Below are 18,266 nucleotides of genomic sequence, written 5' to 3'. Positions count from 1 at the left end.
TATCTTTTTAAGTGTGAGATGAAAGTGTGTGGCTTCAGAGTTTTGCATTACTGATCTCCATGATTCATACTAATCGGTTCACCCCCAGAACGCCTATTTTGGGGATCTATTTATTCATCATCATATATTATTGACTATTTCATAATTGAAAGGAACCACACAAATCCTAGTAAAAGACATAAAAATATGACACACTTTTTTACTTTCTAAGACATAATTTAGTGGTAAAGAGAAGTCATTCATTCATTCATTTTACTAGTCATTTCTGGGGCACCTGGTATCTGGCACTGTGTCAGATGCTAGAGACGTAAAAACAATAGATAAAGATGTAGTCTCTGCCCCCAAAGGAGTTCAGAGTCCAGTGGGGAAAATAAACACATTGACAAATAGTAATCACATCATATGGCATGTGCCTCTGGTATGTAAGTAAACAACAATAACAAGAAATAGCATCTGTCAAGTAGTTTATGAGAAATACAATTAGTCTGTGAGCATGATTTAGGAAGGAAAGAGTGATCCCATCCTGAGGTCTTCAGGGAGTAGAAGTATTGGAGCTGGTTCTTAATGGATGTGCAGCCTTTTAATTGGCAGAGATGGGTGAAGATAGTACTCACGGAGCAGGCAAGGCCACGAGCAAACCAGAGCACAGAGATGGGCAAGAGAGGAGAGAAACAGGGCAATGCAAGTCCTGCAGAGAGTAGAGCTGAGTGTTCCTTTCTGGTAGTTGGAAGGATATGGCTCGCAAGGTAAGTTAGGGTGAGGTGGGTGATGCAAAGTTCTGGGTTTTGTTTTTTGCACAGTGGGAGGTGACCACAGGTTGCAATGAGGGGAATGACGTGATCAAAGCAAGGTTTTGGTGGATTGGTTGCTATCCCCAAGCAGGAGGGATTAAAAGAAGAATGCAAAGGAACTAATTTATGCTGCACCTGTTATGTACCAAGCTCTGTGTACTTACTGCACTTCAATGCTCAGGACTAAACCCAAAAGGAGTCACTTTTATTTCTGTTTTAAGTCTATGGAAATAAGGAAAATGGTTTATGAAACTTGACCAAAGTTCCAAATCTAGTGTGTGAAAGAGTCTGGATTAGTTTCCCTGACAGTCTGACTTCCAGACATGGAACATGGTTTGACCTCTTCCCTCCACACCATGATGAGGGACTGGCATCACGGAGCTCATAATAATATTCTGTTTATATTGAATGTGCCAAGATACTACAGTTATACAAATGCACAGTTTGTTCAGGGTACAACCTCCACTCAGCCTTCCCAATTTGGAAAGAGTCTGATAGACTTGGAGAACGGTCTAAACCTTCCTTTAACCCTAAATTGCTCTATTAGATCCTGAACCAGAATAGCTGGAACAAAGACTCTCACAATGAATATTTCATGGGTAAGCTTTTATGTTTTATTTCTTTCTATCCAAATAGAGTCTCAAGCCCTTCAGGGAAGGAAGAAAGAGAGGGCAAGTCATGATGGGGTAATGAGAATTTTCCTGCCCCAACTTGCTCAGAACATTTTAGCCACCCACTTTATCCAAACCTCCATGCTGGCAGGTACCAGTAGAGAATAAAAGAGCATTTTTGGAGTTTTCTAGCATAGCGGGGCTTCTCCTTGGCCTACCTGCAGGTGTGTACCCAGTGGGTGTGTGTTCCCTGCTATACTGATGGAGTTGTTAGAATTAACCAAAAGATTTCTCATCTCACTCTCCTGGATTTTGTTTCTCTGGTGCCAGGCAAGCTTTCCTAACCTTTATTTTTAAGTAGAAAAAATAATTTGGAGGTATGAATATTCATTTAATGACTTAGAAATACTTTCAAACAGGTTCAGAGGAAAAACAGGAGAAAGACAAATTGTTAAAAAGCTAGCTCAAAAGCTTTGTGAGTGGATTTTGGAAAGAGAACTTTGATTTGAGTTCTTGTAAATTTCACCCAGGAAAGAGAGAAGGAAAAGCCCTAGAAGCTCTTCAGATTGGTAAACTGTGGCACTGGTCACGAATCCTGGAGCACTGCCACAATTTCCCCCTTGGACACAACCCCTATTTCACCCTTTCAGAGGCCTCTGGTCTACCAGAGATTGACTGGAGTCAGCAGTGCCCTCAGGAGGCTTTCCTGTTTCTTTGTGTTTCATCTTAGTGCAAAAGAAAAAGTCACAGCAACAAGGTGCGAGAGGTGGCATTAAAGGCTTCCTTTTTCTAGCTGCTTCTTCAGTGTACCTGGGCTTGACAGCATCTAGCTTTGCTATGGAAGAACAATCAGTTGAGATCATTGCTTGAAATATTGTTGATGGTGATTAAGACTCAATGTGGATGACAGCTGGTGGCTCTTGGTTTCCACAGTAGGAGACAGCCGTGTGACCAAACCCCGAAACAGCTGTAGGGGTAATGGTTGGTGCAGGGCTTGGCATCTTCAGACAGCACTCAGGATGTTGAGTTTGGTCTTGAATGCCACACTGTGAGAGTGACAGAAACAAATTTGAGCACATTCAGAAGAGAGCAATGAAGATCAGGAAGTATCTGGAAATCTAGGGGCACTGAGGATGCTTCATCTAGAAAAAAGAGCTTGAAGTGGCACAGGACTTTGGAATTAGACTGGTTGTATACTGCTCCAGGCAGACAAAGACAAATGGGTGCCAGAAGTGAGTTTTATGAAAGAAATAACTTTTCTAACAATGATAAAATGGGCTGCTGTGAGAGGTCATGAGCTCCTTAGGATCAGAAATGTGCAAGTGTCTGCATCTGATGACCTTCCAAGTCAAGGGTTCTGTGGGTTGATGGTTTCCAAGGGTCTCGCAGGTGACCACAAGTGCACACAGAACTATCAGCTTATAGTTGATGAGTCTTTCCTTTACTTGCAGTCTCTTTTCTACCCAGTCTCCCAATCTACACTGGCTTTGGTCCCAACCACCCCATGGGGATTGCATCTGTCAAGTCACCAGTGCCTCTCAATCATCAAAGCCCATCGTCTCTGTCCCTATCTTATTTCAATTTTTGGAAGCATTTTGCACAATGTCAACTCCTACTTTCTGGAAACAGATCCTTCTCTTGGCTTTCATGACCTCATGCTTGCCCAGCGGCTTCTTCCTACTTCATTGACTTTCATCTCAGTCTCTTGCTAGTTCTTCCTCCTCTGCTCAACTTCTAAATGTTGGAATGCTCCAGAGCTCCCTTTGGGATTCCCTTCTCCTCTCTATATTAACTCTTTGTAGTTGTTTAAAAACATGTCTACCGATTCCTTGACTTTCTTCTGATGCGGAGGTGGAGTCTCTGTCTCCTTCCCTTGAATCTGAGTTGTACTAGTGACTCATTTGTTATGTAGCAGAGGAGATGATTCCTAACACCAGAGGCTAGATCAGAAAAGGCCGGGAAGCTTCCACCTGGTTCTTTTGGGATTGGTCTTTGAAATCCTGAGCTACCAGGACTGAGGAGGTCACTCTGTGGGAAAGCCTAGACCTCTAGACAGTCCATGTGTAATACTCTAGCCAAAAGTCCAGCTGGGGATGGGAGTACTGGGCAGCAGAGACAAGCCTTCTCTGTGGTGCTCTGTCCAAATTCTTGACCCACAGAACCCGAGAGTGGAATAAAAATGGTTCCTTTATGCCACTAAGTTTGGGGTGGCTTGTTATATAGCAGGGTAACTGATACGCTCCCTAAGGGGCCTCATCCTGTAGCATGTCTTGAAATATTACCTATAAATGCTCATGACTTCAAAATCCACTTTCCAGCCCTATCTCTTCCCAGAGCTCCAGACTCTAATCTAATTATTTAAGTTTCTACTTGATCTCTCCACTTGTGTATTCAGCAAGCATTATCTCAAACTTAATATGACTAAGACGGAAAGCTTAATATTAGCCCTTGACACTCAAATTTACTTCTTTCTTTTTCCTCCACCTCTGCATATATCTAGTTTTTCAAGCTAAAACTACTTTGGTCTCGCTTCCTTCTTTTGCCCTCAAGTTGGCATCCAATACAACAGCAAGTGGTGTTCATTTTTTCTCCAAAGTGTCCCTGAGATCTGTCTCCTTCCTTCCATCTCGACTACCTCTGTCCTAATCCAAGTTACCATCTTCTCATCTACTGCAATATCCCCTTGACCATTTTCCTATGCCCATTCTTGTCCTCTTAAAATCCATTTTTAACACATCAGTCTGTATTAGTTATCTATTACTGTGTAACAAATTACCCCAAAACTTAGTGACTTAAAACAACCACAGTTTCTACAGGTTAGGAATCTGGGCACAGTGTAGCTTGATCCTCTGGCAATTGGTATCAAGCTCAACTAGAAAGCATCTTCCTCTTAGTGCCTTCATGTGGTTGTGACAAAATCCAGTTCCTGGGAGCTGTTACAGTGAGGGCCCCACTCCCTCTTGGATTGTTGGCTGGAGGCATCCCTTATTTCGCCGCCATATGGCCTTTCCATAGAGTGCTTTACAACATGGCAGCTGGCTTTACCAGGAAAGGGAGGGGGCAAGAGAGAGAGCAAGAACTAGCTAGTCATAGGCTTTTGAAACCTAATCATGGAAGTGACATCCCATCACTTTTGCCATGTTCTATTAGTTAGAAGCAGCAAGTCACTAAGTCCAGCCCACATTCAAGGGAAGGGGATTTACACAGCGCATGAAAACCAGGAGGTGGGGATTGTTGAGAGCCATGTCAGAATCTGCTTACTACATTGTCCCAGAGTGATCTTTTAAAATCATAAGTCACATCATGGTCCACCCCTTCTTAAAAACCTCCAGTGATGGATATATGGCATTAAACGTTTGTCTAAACTCACAGAATGTACAATATCGAGAGCAAACTCTAACATAAACAACTGACTTGGGGTGACAGTGATGCGTCAATGTAGGTTCATCAGTTGTAACAACGTGCCAGTCTGGCGGGGAGGTTGATCACAGGGGAGGCTGTGCATGGGTGGGGGCAGCGGGCATGCAAGACATCTCTGTATCTTCCTCTTAATTTTTCTGTGAACCTAAACTGCTCTAAAAACTAAATATATTTAAAAAAAACTATCCCCAACGGCTTTTATTGCACTTGAGAACGAATTCCCAGTTTCTTATTGTTTACGGAGCCCTGCATGTCCAGCCCCCACCTACTTTTCTCACTTCTTATTTTACTACGATTTCTCTCATCCACTTCACTCCAGCTGCCCTGTTTTTCTTTCTGTTCCTTGAATTCCCCAAGTATGCTCCTTCCTTGGGCCTTTGCATGAGGCCTTCCCTCCTTTGGACCACCTTCCCCGTGGTCTGTTTCGGGATGGCTGGGTCTTCTCATGCAGATCTCAGCTTCGCTGTTACCTCCTTAGAGAGGCCTCCCTGACCCCTCAGCAGATCTCTCATCTCTACCACATCAACCTCTCTGCTTCTCTGCACTGTTCTTACTATTACTTCTTACCATTTGCTATTACTCTTGTTTCTGTATTTATTAATTTATTTGTCTGTCTCTTTCTTCCCTTTCCTTCTGCAGGTAGAACGTAGGCCCCATGAGAGCAGGGAGTGTTTCTGTCTTAGCTGCCATTGCTCCCCCCTATCTCAGGTCTGCGTCTTGGGTCCTGGCTGACCCCTGGGCTGGGAGCACCGCCTGGCAGCATTTGATCTTGCCGGCTGGGGCCATGGGCACCATCTATCGTCCCCCCATATGGGTGGCCCAAGTAACATCTCTGCTATATTTAGCTTTTTTTTTTTTTTTTAAAGATTTTATTTATTTGAGAGAGAGAGAGAGAGAGAGAGCACGAGCAGGGAGAGGGAGAGGAAGAAACAGACTCCCCTGCTGAGCAGAGAGCCTGATGCAGGGCTCGATCCCAGGACCCTGGGATCTTGTGTCAAGCCGAAAGCAGATGCTTAACAAACTGAGCCACCCAGGTGCTCCTGTACATTTAGCTTTTATATTTTTTATTTAACTATTATATTAGCTTTTATATTTATATTTATTACCTTTGTAGGGATTCACCTTGGAATAAATTCCTTGTCTGAAGTCTAGCTACCACATCAAACTTGCTTCAACAGTTCAACTAATCAAGAGATTGGTTTTAATGTATTGACCAGTTCCAGCCTTGGTTCATTCACTCTATACCTTCAACTATATCAATCTCTGTTAATAGAACTACCAGAGATTTTCTAATATACAATTTCCATGACTAAGTTTATGAGAATAGCTAACAGTTATAGGGTACTTATAAGGTAGCAGATCCTGTGTCAAATGCTTTGTATGTTTCAACTCATTTAATCAATCAACATTCCCATTCTACAGATGAGGAAAATGAGACCCAGCGAGGTTAAGGAAGTTGTCCAGGATCACATAGATAATAAGTGGCAAAGTTGGAATTTAACCTCACAGTCTGACTTTAGAGTCCTTGCTCTTAACTGGTGCATGTTCTTGCCACTCATGGTAGATAAAGTTCTGCCAAATCCCTCCATCACTACTTAACACAGGAAGAGGCTGGTTACCAGACCCCCGCAATCCCCACCAGGTACATTTTTCAAAAGTATCCAGAACTTGGAGTCTCTTGATTTGTTTACTGTCTTCGTTGACTGTATTTCTACCATTTTAGTGACCGTTTCAACTCTCTGGGAGAGACAGAGGAGAAATGTCAAAATGCAAGGCCAGACATTCTCCAGAGTGCTCACTGAAGCCATCATGTTACCCAGGGCCCAGACTGCCTCTCCATACCTCTGAGACCCGCCCTGGCCGATAGTCGTGGGAGAGCTTTCAAAAATTTGTCTGTTTGGGTTTTTTGGTTTTGTTTTATTTTGGTTTTGTTTGGTTTTTTGTTTTAATTTTTGGGGGGTTTTTTTTGGCAGGAAGAGAACAGCTGTTAGCTTGGTAATAACCTGAAAAATACTCCCTTGTTCTAAAGATGTTATTGGCTCGGCGATACTCCCCATGTTCCACCAGCGAACACTCCCCTTGGCGGTCCGGGTGCAGGATTTACTATGGAGCTGCTTCACGCCTCGTGCGTGTGGAGCTCTACCCACCCCCGTGGCTCCACTCCCCCGCCTTGCTCCCCTGCAATTTTCCCTCCACACACGTTTGGAGATTTAGCTAGCCATTTTCCAGCAAAGACGTTTCTCCTGCCTCGATGATAATGATCAAATGGCAGACAACAGGGACAGCACCTGTTGCCAAGTACTGAGATGGAATAAACATCACCCAGCTTCCCAGCTCTTCCCTTTGGAGAAGGAACAGCGATGTCTTGAAAGGCAGGAAGAAGAAAAGTGGCCAAATAAAAATGTTTATTGAGAAATATTCAGGGTCCCTCTGGGAGGACTGTCTGGTGTTGTCTCCTCGGGGAGCTAGCCCGCCTGCCGGCTACACGCAGAGGACCTGAGCATGGAACCCGTTTTCTTTGGTGCAATGCTGTCTCTGGGTAGGGAGAATGCTATTTTTTGTTTAAGCTGAAGACTCACCTGAACAAATAGCAGATGTTGATGAATATTAATTTGTGCTTAGATTAATGCTTCAAAGTGTCAATTTAATTTCTGTTTCACTATTCAGCCCCTGATTGTAATGAGCTACTTCAGGATGTGGGGAGCATACACCTGGCTTGGGGGCAGGGCTGGAGGTCTCTAGGGGGTGCGGCCGGGTCCTTGGGCTTTTATCTCTCTGCAGTAGGACAATTCCAGTGGGGTCCAGGCGGCCCTCAAAAGTCACTCAGTTGCTCACTGGCCCAGTGGAGAGCTGGCAAGTCCTCAGGGAGACACACACACACACACACACACACACACACACACACATCAAACAGCCATTTGCTTTCAGGAGAGGCTCAGAGCTGAGCGTGTGCTTCAGCTGGGCTCTGGGCTGAGTGGACAGGCCACTACGTGACGCCTTCATGCAGTCCTTTGACCCTACCCCAGGCCCTGTCTGTCGCTGGATTTTCAGGTTCCTGAGACATTTCATTCCAACTGCTATCCTTACAGGTCCACAAGGTGAGGGGAGCAGGGCCTGCTTTGGGAAGCAGGTAAATCAGGGTGTAAATCCCAGCCCTGGATCTCACTAGCTCAGGCACATTTCTAAAGCTTTCTGAGCCTCAGTTTTACCCCTTATAAAATGGAGCTGTTGAGAGACAAAATGAGGAGTCGGTGTGTTCCATGCTTAGCAAGGGCCTGGCATCAAGTTCCCATCCCCCTGTCCTTCAGATGAACAAACCCGTTCTCAAGTAACGTAAACATTGAATTTCCTCCTTCCTGAGTTTTTCAAATTCTCTCTGTTATAAATGTTTCTCTGTGTTGCCTGATTTCCTAATTCTCTCTGTGCCTCATTAGTAACTTGGTAAGTAAACATGACACATGTGTCTATTTTGAGTTTTCTGCCAGAACAATGTGAATGTTATGATTTTTATAAAGGATACAAATGGCATCATATTCTACATTTGCCTTGTTTCTCTTTCATCTAGGTTGCTGTTTCTGTGTCCATTGGACAAATGGGATGGATTTTTTCCCCTTGCAGAAAATCACCTTCTGCAGCCCCAGCTGCTGGCCTACCTGGGACTTGCCTTTACCACTTCACCTTCTTCCTCCTACCTTGCCTGCCATTGTCACACAAACACACAGGTTATTGGCATATTAGTAATTGCAGTCAAGAGAATGCTGAGGAGTGATAATGTGCAGAATTGCGAGGCCAAGTTGTCCTGCTGTTGAAACTGTTGATGGCAGGTTTGGGCACATGGTGTGGATTACCACCTTCCTCTTGATATTTTTCTGAACTTAGGTACTGTATTAGTTTCCTAGTTTCCTGCCTTAACGAAGTACCCAAACTGGATGGCTTAAAATAACAAATTTATTGTTTCATAGTTCTGGAAACCGCAAGTCTCGAATCAAGAAGTTGGCAAGGCCATGCTCCTTCAGAAGTATGTAGGAGAGAAACCTCCCTGACCTCTTCTGGCTTCTGCTGGTGGCCATCCACCCTTGGTGTCCCTCAGCTTGTGGCAGCAGAATTGCAATCTCTGCCTGTCTTCACATGGCCTTCTCCCCGTGTCTTCCCGTTGTCCTCTCTGTGTGTGTCTCTGTCCAAATTTCCCCGTTTTATAAGGACACCAGTCATATTGGAGTAGGTCCCAACTTAATGAACTCATCTTAAGTTGGTTAAATCTATAAAGACCCTATTTCCAAATAAGGTCACAGTCTGAGGTCCTGGGGTTAGGACTTCAATGTATCTTTTTTTTCTTTTGCTGGAGGGTGGGGGGAGAGACACAATTCAACCCATAACATATGTAAATTACTTCTTTCTCTGTCTTCCTTGGGGCTCTGGTCAACCCTTCAGGCTTTACGTGAGCTTCAACCCAAATAAGCAAAACATTTCACAATCTGGCCTTTATTCATTTGTTCATTTGTATAAAAATATTTCTTTAGCACTTATAAGATGCTTGGTCCGGAACTTTTGTATCTATCATCTCACTGAATTTTCAAGCATCCTAGAAAGGCAGAGATCAATATTCCCATTCTACAAAGGAGAAAACAAAAATTCAAATAATTTAAGACTCTTGCCTTTCTCCTCACAGTGGATGTCCGAGCTCAGTGTTTGCATCAGGTCAAAACCGTATTGACTCAGCAACAATCTTTACTCTCTATTCAACTGTATCTCTCTACCCGTGGCTGCCAGAAATCCTGCCTGTCCTTGATGTCTTCTCTCCCTCAACACTCTCTGGTCACTCTCTGTCTTGGTCTGGCTATTGCGGTGACATTGGCCCCAGTCTCAGGGCTCAGCAACACTGGCCCCTACTGGCCCCTCTCTCCCTTGCCCTTCTGTTCTCTTCCCTTCCAAGGACTTTTCTCTTCCCTGCCTCTCTCCCTTCTGTCTCACTCTCTTTGTTCTCTTAATTCTTTAGACATGCCAGCACCCTGACTCCTGGTGTCATTCATCTACACCTAAATGTAGTGGGCAGTCTCTATCCTTGATGTTTATATATTCTGGACATCACCATAGTTCCTTACCACTTGACATTCCTGTTTTTTTTTTTTTTTTTTTAAAGATTTTATTTATTTATTTGAGAGAGAGAATGAGAGAGAGCACATGAGAGCGGGGAGGGTCAGAGGGAGAAGCAGGCTCCCCGCCGAGCAGGGAGCCCGATGTGGGACCCGATCCAGGGACTCCAGGATCATGACCTGAGCCGAAGGCAGCCGCCCAACCAACTGAGCCACCCAGGCGCCCTTGTTTTGTTTTTTTAAAGCAACACTCATAGCTTCTGATGTATTTTAAACAGCCTGAAGACACCACTTCATACTGGCACACAGCCCAGTTCTTTACCTCTGCCGCTTTTTCCAAACATGACATTGGTCCCCTGGGGGATATTAGGTGTTCTTTCTCAAGCACTGAGAGGTGGCCTCCTGCTAATGTTATTGTTTGCTGCTCTTTCAACACAACGTAAGGGATCTAGGTGTCTGACTGCTCTTCCAGTGAGCTTAGCGCTCTCCCTGGGAGAGCTACCTGAACTCATTTTAAAGATTACCCAGCAGACAGGTCTGCCTTTTAGAATGGCTGTCCTAAACTACCCAGGAAGATGAAAGCCTAGCCTTAAAAAAAAACACACACACAAAAAACCCTCCAGTAAAGGAGATTTAGTTACTCCCTTGATACCATTTTTAAAAACTCCCAACTACAGAGCTCCATATTTTCTTCTGTCTGTATTGTACATGCTCATGTCCTGAGTGATCTTGTCTTCTTTATAACTTTTTAGGTACTGTTTATACACGAAAATGTCAAATCTAATTCTCTTATCTCGGTGCCATCCCCAAGCTCCAGATCTATATTTTTAGCTCTCTGCTATCCACCTGCATTTTCTGCAGGCATCCCACACTTACTATCCTCCATCCCAGCTAAGTGTCCTCTTCCTCTTCTAGTCTGTATTTGATGAGACTGGCGTTCATCCTCCATCTCTCAAGCTAGGCACTATCATTCCTGATTCTATGTCCAATCAGTTAAGGACAACCTGCCATTCCAGCTCAGAGATCTCTATATACCTATCTTCTGTTGATCCTTGTTCTCAACATTGCTCACCAAACTTGAGCCCTTAGGTGGTCTTTCTCTCCAGTTTCTCTTTGTTCCAATCCCAAGACACTTCTTTGGAGAAAGTAAACTTGACAACAGGGCTGTCTTGTTTTTGAACTTGCTGCTGGCTTCACAATGCCTAGGATAAATATCTAAACTCCATAGGTTGTTATTCCAGGCCCTCACAAATCTGACTGTGACCAACCTCTTATTCCTCAAACTCTGTCCTAATCTCTCCCCACCCCAAGTATACCACACTTCTGCCAAATGGGGCCTCTCATCCCTTTTTTATTTATTTTTTATTTATTTATTTTTATTTTTTTTAAGATTTTATTTATTTGCGAGAGAGACAATGAGAGAGAGACAGAGAGCATGAGAGGGAGGAGGGTCAGAGGGAGAAGCAGACTCCCTGCTGAGCAGGGAGCCTGATGTGGGACTCGATCCCGGGACTCCAGGATCATGACCTGAGCTGAAGGCAGACGCTTAACAAACTGAGCCACCCAGGCGCCCTCTCATCCCTTTTCATGCCTTTGTACTCCTGCATGTGATGCTTCCTCTGCTGGGGATAGCTTTCCTTGTTTTCTTCACCTGACGAATGCCTTCTCACCGTAGTGAGGCCAATAGGAATCCCCCTAGGGAGATGACTCTCTCTCCTTGCATCATGGTATCTTGTTCCTAGGTAGGTAGTACCATTCTAAGCTCTATAATAATTTGTGTGTTCTCATCTGTCTCCTCTATTGGACTATAAACGCCCCAGCGGCCAGCAGTACAGTGCCTGGCATTCCATGAGCAAACATGGATGTTTCTGAATGATTGAAAGGTTCATAGCCTCTAACTTAACCCTATGTTTCTTTTTATCTCTTTCCCTTCATTCTTCTTTTCTTTTTTCCCTCCCTAGAGAAGGATCTGATTGATGATCAAAACTCTCAATGTACAAGCTCTAAGTAAATATGTAAGTAAACAAAGAGACAAGCTGGAGTCAAAAACAAGAAAAGAAGGCAACAGGATAAAGTCAAGGCTAGGGCGAGTGCACCACCTGCCTGCCTGGGGCAATGCAGGTAGGTACTAGAGGCTGGAGGCAGGACTAGTCCTTAGCTTTCCAACAGCCCCCACAAACAGTGCAAGATTGCTTTATTCAGTTATCCATATCTGGATAAGAAAATATTGCTCTGGGGAAGAACAGTAACCCTAAGTCTTTAGACCCAAGAGCAATTTCTCAGAAAGGCACCATGGAACCAGACAGCACCACCATCCTCTCCCTCTGATAAAACTACCCGCACATGGTAAGATAATTCCTGGCTGAGCTTTGGGAGGGAAGTATAATATTTGCCCAGTGTCCACACTCATGAGTTTTCGTTAGAAACTGTGAATGTATTTCCTCTTAGTCTGTGTCTGATGAACAGGAACAAGAAAGAGTTGGGAGTGGAGGGTCCCGTCCTGTGACTAAAAGTCCTGACAGTTTCTCTTACTAACTCATTAACTCACTCATTCATTCATTCTTGCATTCATCAGGCAATAATTCTTAATGGAATGTCGATTTTAGATAAGGCTTTCTGGAGGATTTTCCCTCCAGCCCCTACCGTGCCACCTCTCCTGTCCTGAGTTTGGCTAGAACGTATATTACCATCTATCAGCTCTTGCAATCAGAGGCCAGAGGACGCATCTGCCTAAATTGCTTCATACAGGATTCAGCACTCGAGCTGGGGTTTTTTTCAGTAGCAGCTAACGGTTGTCATAGGGAGGAACAAAAAGGGCTCTTGGACATGCTTCTTTTTAAGCGCCCAGGGAACATTTTCTGGCTCTGGAAAGATTGCTTTCGGAGACCAATTTTAGCCATTATCAACTGAGAATGAAACCTACTTTACGAAATTAAATTAGCCGGTCTTCCCTCCCAGATTCATTTTTCCTCCTTTAGCGTGGTGAAACCCATACCTATTTAGCAGGCCAAGTAACCTCTCCTACCTCGTCTTTCAAATCATTTAGTAAAATAAAAAGGCTTTTAAAAAGGAGGTTGCAAATATAAACACGAGTGCAATTAAGATCTCAACTCCATTACATTAATATAACTACTTTGCATGGAGTTCATTATGATGCGCATCAGGGTTTTAATGTTTCCTCCAGTTTAGTGCCATCCTTAGTTAGAAGGAAACATCATGCTATAGAAAACAATTGCCTCTTGGGCCGGAAAATAGTTTGAATAGGATTCCATTGTGATTAATTAAGCTCACACACGATAAAGTAGAAAGAACCAAACAGTTGTTCTTCAAATTGACAGCATATTTGGTGAACAAAAAAGATTTATAACACTAAATTTAAATTTTCCTGATGTAATAATATATTATGGAAATTACTCATCTTTTTTTCTCCCTTTTTGCTGGAAACCTGGTGAGCCCTTATGGTTTTTTTTCTCCCTATGCAAAGAATAGAGGCACAAACAAGAGTGAAGGGAAGAGAAGAAAAGGACTCAATGAGCAACCGCAGACATGACAATATGGATATAAACCTTTATTTTCTTTTCATTCCCCTCCAATTATTTCCCACAAACATTTTATCCGAGGATTCTTCTTTGGAGTAAGCTCTGAATGCAGGGATAACAGCCCTCCTTCCTGGATGTCATTCTTCAAATTGAAAAGCAGCTTGCTTCCTTTTCCTTTTGGTTCATGTGCTGGCCTCGCCCAGGCTCTGCTTCACTCAGTGGGTCCTTCAGGAAACCACGACTGCCGGCCCTTAGCATCTGAGGCACGCCAAATCGGTGGCATTAGAGATCTGCCACCCACATGTCTGCAAAGAGAAGAAAGAGCTCTGCTTTGAAAAATGTTTCCGCTCCGTCTATTTCGTCTCTGCACTGTTTGTTCTCTCCCCTCTTTGTATCTGCGTCTCTCTGCGTGTCTGTCCCTCTTCAGTTCGCCTGTCCGTTTCCTTTCCCTGGCCCTCTCTCATCCTGAGCTCCTCCTCTGCCGGCTCTCTCTCTCTCCCCCCCACACCCTCTCTCCTCTTAAATTCTGAGTCTTCAGGTTGCAATCAAGATCCCTGACGCCAAATAGGGAGTGAGGGATCACGTCTCTGGAGAGTGTCTTCTTTTAACTAGCAAGACTCAGGAACTGCGATTAATGAATAAAGGCAGCTCCCCAGGGTCCGCCTGGGCCACTCAGGGAGCACACTCAAAATACTTTTCGTTGTTGAGAAACTCGGTTGGGCTTCTAGCACTGATTCCTTGTCAGCTGGAATGATGCTTCCAAGGCTGCCGCAGGATCAGTGTGATACTTAAAAAGTCACCTCTCTTGGTGCTGTCCTTTGTGCTGTTGTCCTGGGGGAGCCCCAGAGCTGAGCCAGGGCGGGAGGGGAGAGTAAGATGCACGCAAGCTGGACTGGGATCCAAGGTAAATTTTCCCGCAGCTCCAGGAGGGACCGAAGAAATAATCCCCCTTAAACATCTTCTATGTTTGGGAAGAAAGCTGACTTCTCTCAGGAAACTGGCAGCTTTCGGGTAAAGAGCCGAATGGACTAACACACCCATAATCATCCTCATTCGCTCAAGATGTGCAGGCTTGAGAAGCAGAATTACCAAATCATTCCATAAATCCAAAGAGATGAAATGCGATAGAAACGTTATTGATTTGGCAAGCTTGCCGCTTCCTTGCTGAGCTCGTGATGAATATCTGGAACGAATGTCCAACAAACATCCGTGGGCCAACAGCTGCTGCCCCCTGGTTCCTGCCTCTTTCTCCCTCTGCAACCTTGCAGGCCATGTTTTACAGGTTTTTCAAGATGGTTAATATCATTGATTTAAAAAAAAAAATGAAATAAAGCCTAAGCCCAGGTTTCAGCCTTCTTTATCTAAGGAGTTAAAAATACTCTTAAAGTCCAACTATTGGCCTTCCTCCTTTGCTTTTCATTGTTTCTCAGTCCTTGATGCCCTTTGTAAAATTAGAAAAACTGTAACTGGAATACCTCAGGTCAGTTCACTTAAAAACATATTTATTGACTAGTATGTGCCAAGGACTCATGAAAAGCTGAGATTGCGGGGCGAGGAGGACATTATTCTTGTCCTCAAAAAGCTTACAGTCTTTGAGGACACAGATTTTTTAAATAAATGTCACGTCTCTTCCCCACTAATTACAAATATCCCAATCTCACCTTCGCCCTGATATAAGGACTTTCTCAGCAGGGGGAGGAAACACACCTTAAAACCCTTTCTTAGCTTAGATTGTTCAGTTTCTTCCCACGTCCTATGGATCTCCTTGGTAGAGTGGTCGCTCGTCCGTACCCTCATAAGACTGCGTGTATTTTTACCTTCAAACGTGAGCAGGGGATGTTTATTGAATGAATGAGAGCCTGGATTATTTTTCAACTATTTTGATCAATCTATCTTTTGCTTTGGGCTCTCTGAGCTCTTCCAGGGAGGGAGAGCCGTGCCTCTCTCATCTCTGTGTCCCCAAATTGTATGTGCTCTCAGAAACTCTTTGATTTATGTTCAGTTTCATGCCCTTTGTTTTTGGCAAGAAGGGAACGTTTTTCTTCTTGCCCTCATTCCAGATGCTCTGGGTGTCGGGTTGTTGTCAGGTCACGTAAAGTGTGGATCCCAGCGGATTTGAGTTTGGAAGGTGGGAGGGGTGGGAGCCCTACCCCATCCAGAATCAAACATGGTGGCGTGTTTCTGGCCTGGGTGTTCTGCTCTGAATCATCTCTACAGAGACCAATCCTTAGCAGGGATGGAGCAAGCATTTTATTCCTTCCCTTGCCAGCTGTGAGGTGAGGGTATTGGCAGACTTCTGGGCTCCCCAAAAACTTCAGAGCATGCCCCTGTCCTGGATGCAGAGATCCTTATTGGTCCTCTGTAGCTGCTTGTTCCTTGGCTCCATAGAGTTTCTTCTGGGCTCTCCTCCTTTCCTTCTGCTCTGAATTTCCCTACGTGTAAGCTCCTGGATGTTCTCCTCTCTCCAGGCCTCTCACTTTGTCTCACACTTCTCTTCTTGCCTGGCTTAGTCATGGTAGCCGGATTTTGGAAGATTGGTTTTTTGAGTGACTTGAAAATTTTCAGGATACTACTGCCATGAACAGCCCCTATATTTTACTTCCTGATCATGACCCAGGGCATTGCACCTTACCCTCACCTCCAGTCCATGGGATACGGTAGCCTACACCCTTTGGCCTTGTGCTGTATCCATGGAGAAGGCTGGAATTTCCTTTGGATAAGCTGCTTTCCATACCAGTTCCAGCTTCTTGAGTTATGGGGCGAGATAGTAACTGGCTCTAAGCTAAGCATCTCTTCTGTCTCACTTACAGGACATGCAGTTAACCCTCTTTCTCCAGGCACACAGGGGAAGAGGTTTGTGGGGGCCATCCGCATCTACCTGCTAAAGAGCCAGAAAGTTCACATGCTGGCTCTTGATAGGAGCTGGGGAATGTTGCAAAGAACCTTCCTGGGATAAGGAACTAGTGAGAATGCTAGTCTCATTTAAAAAACATTTCAGAATGGATACATCTTTTTTTTAAAAAAAAAAAGTCAGGGGGCTGCCTGGGTGGCGCAGTCAGTTAAGTGTCCGATTCTTTGTTTTGGCTGAGGTCATGATCTCAGGTTCCTGAGATCGAGCCCTGTGTTGGGCTCCACGCTAAGCACAGTCTGCTTCAGACTCTCTCCCTCTGCCTCTGCCCCTCCCCACTGTGCTCCCTTGCTCTTTCTAAAATAAATCTTAAAAAAAATTCTAGAATAGAACAAATCTAAGGAGAAGAATCAGACACTGGACTTTCAAAGTTAAACCTTCCACCCCCAGACATTTAACTCAAGAGGACAATCTCAAGGACAAAGGCAGCAAAAACAAAGGCTCCATGGAGTCATGCCAAAGGGTCTGGCAATGCAATGCTTTTCTCATTTTGGGGGTCATTCCTTAGACTTTGGGAGGCCATTCTTGGATATCTGGGTTATGCGTCCTTCCGAAGTGCTTCCCTAGCACACCGTGCCATCCTTTCTGCCAGCACCCAGCACAGGGCGGGGCCCCTGTGTGTGGGACCCTAGGGACACTGAGTACAGGGACTCACACAGACAGACCAGGCACTTGGCAAGGACTTGCCGAGTGAGCAGAGGAGGCAGTCCCTTAATTAATTTATTTTTTAAAAGATTTTACTTATTTATTTGACAGAGAGAGAAAGAGAGAGAGAGAGAGAGCACAAGCAGGGGGAGTGGCAGGCAGAGAGGGAGGGAGATGCAGACTACCTGCTGAGCAGAGAGTCCAACGCGGGGCTTGATCCCAGGACCCTGGGATCATGACCTGAGCTGAAGGCAGACGCTTAACCGACTGAGCCACCCACGCACCCCTAGGCAGCCTCTTTATAGCATGGGTAGTTCACTCTAGGAAAAACCCTGCCACCTCCAAATGTCTCTCAGGTAACTTGTACCCAGGATGTGACTAGTAAGTATGGACTTCAGAATTTAATGTTTTCCCCCCACATTCTTAAGCAAACTCTGTGAATGAGCACAGTACCTTCTCTTCATGGATTCATGAGGACTGCCTACCCTGGCCCCTGGCAAGTCTTCAGAGAGTGGCAGTTCTCTTCCTATTACGTGCAAACAGGCCAGGAAGAGGTAGCATTTTATAATGTCCAACTGGAATTAGCAATTAATCTGGGGAAATTTGTGGTGAAGGTTGTTGTACCAGCATAGGGCACAGAGGGAACTAAATATTTGAGAAGCACACAGTAAGCACTATAGAAGTGTTCATTAAAGAAATAAAACAGTACAGCTGCCACTGTTATTACCAGAGACTAAAGATGTCACGCGGGCCAGGACATTATTTCTTAAACTACTGAAGTCTGATGGTTTAAAGAAAAAAAAAAAAATCTATGCTTTACATTTTGGAAGCCCCCAAAATACAACACGGAAGCACTCTTGGCTCAAGGTTTATTCTATTTAACACCTTTCAATAGGGCAACATCTGGATGCTATCATGGCTTGGCAAGACGAGATGCCGAAATTACGAATTCTGAAAATGCTGTGCATTAGGCCCTCTTGTCTTTGCCTGTAATTGCCTTAAAGATATAAAAGAGCCTGATTGTAATAACTCCCCTAGTATAACTAGTCTTTGTGTCTATTCTGCAAGAGAAGATAGCAGGAAGTGGGATCACTCTAAGAGTGTAAGTGAGGAGAGAGGGGTGCTAATTCTTAAATACGTGTGCCCTGCATCTCAAATAAGTACTGAACAGCAGTGTGGAAGGATTACCAGTAATCTTTTATATAAAAGGGATATATATATCCCTTAACCTATTAACTGGAATAATGGTTGCACCAAGA

This window comes from Mirounga leonina, unplaced genomic scaffold (assembly GCF_011800145.1).
Source record: "Mirounga leonina isolate KUSES-001 unplaced genomic scaffold, KU_Mleo_1.0 Mir_127, whole genome shotgun sequence".
NCBI classification, from domain to species: domain Eukaryota; kingdom Metazoa; phylum Chordata; class Mammalia; order Carnivora; family Phocidae; genus Mirounga; species Mirounga leonina.
This window is presented reverse-complemented; position numbering follows the sequence as displayed.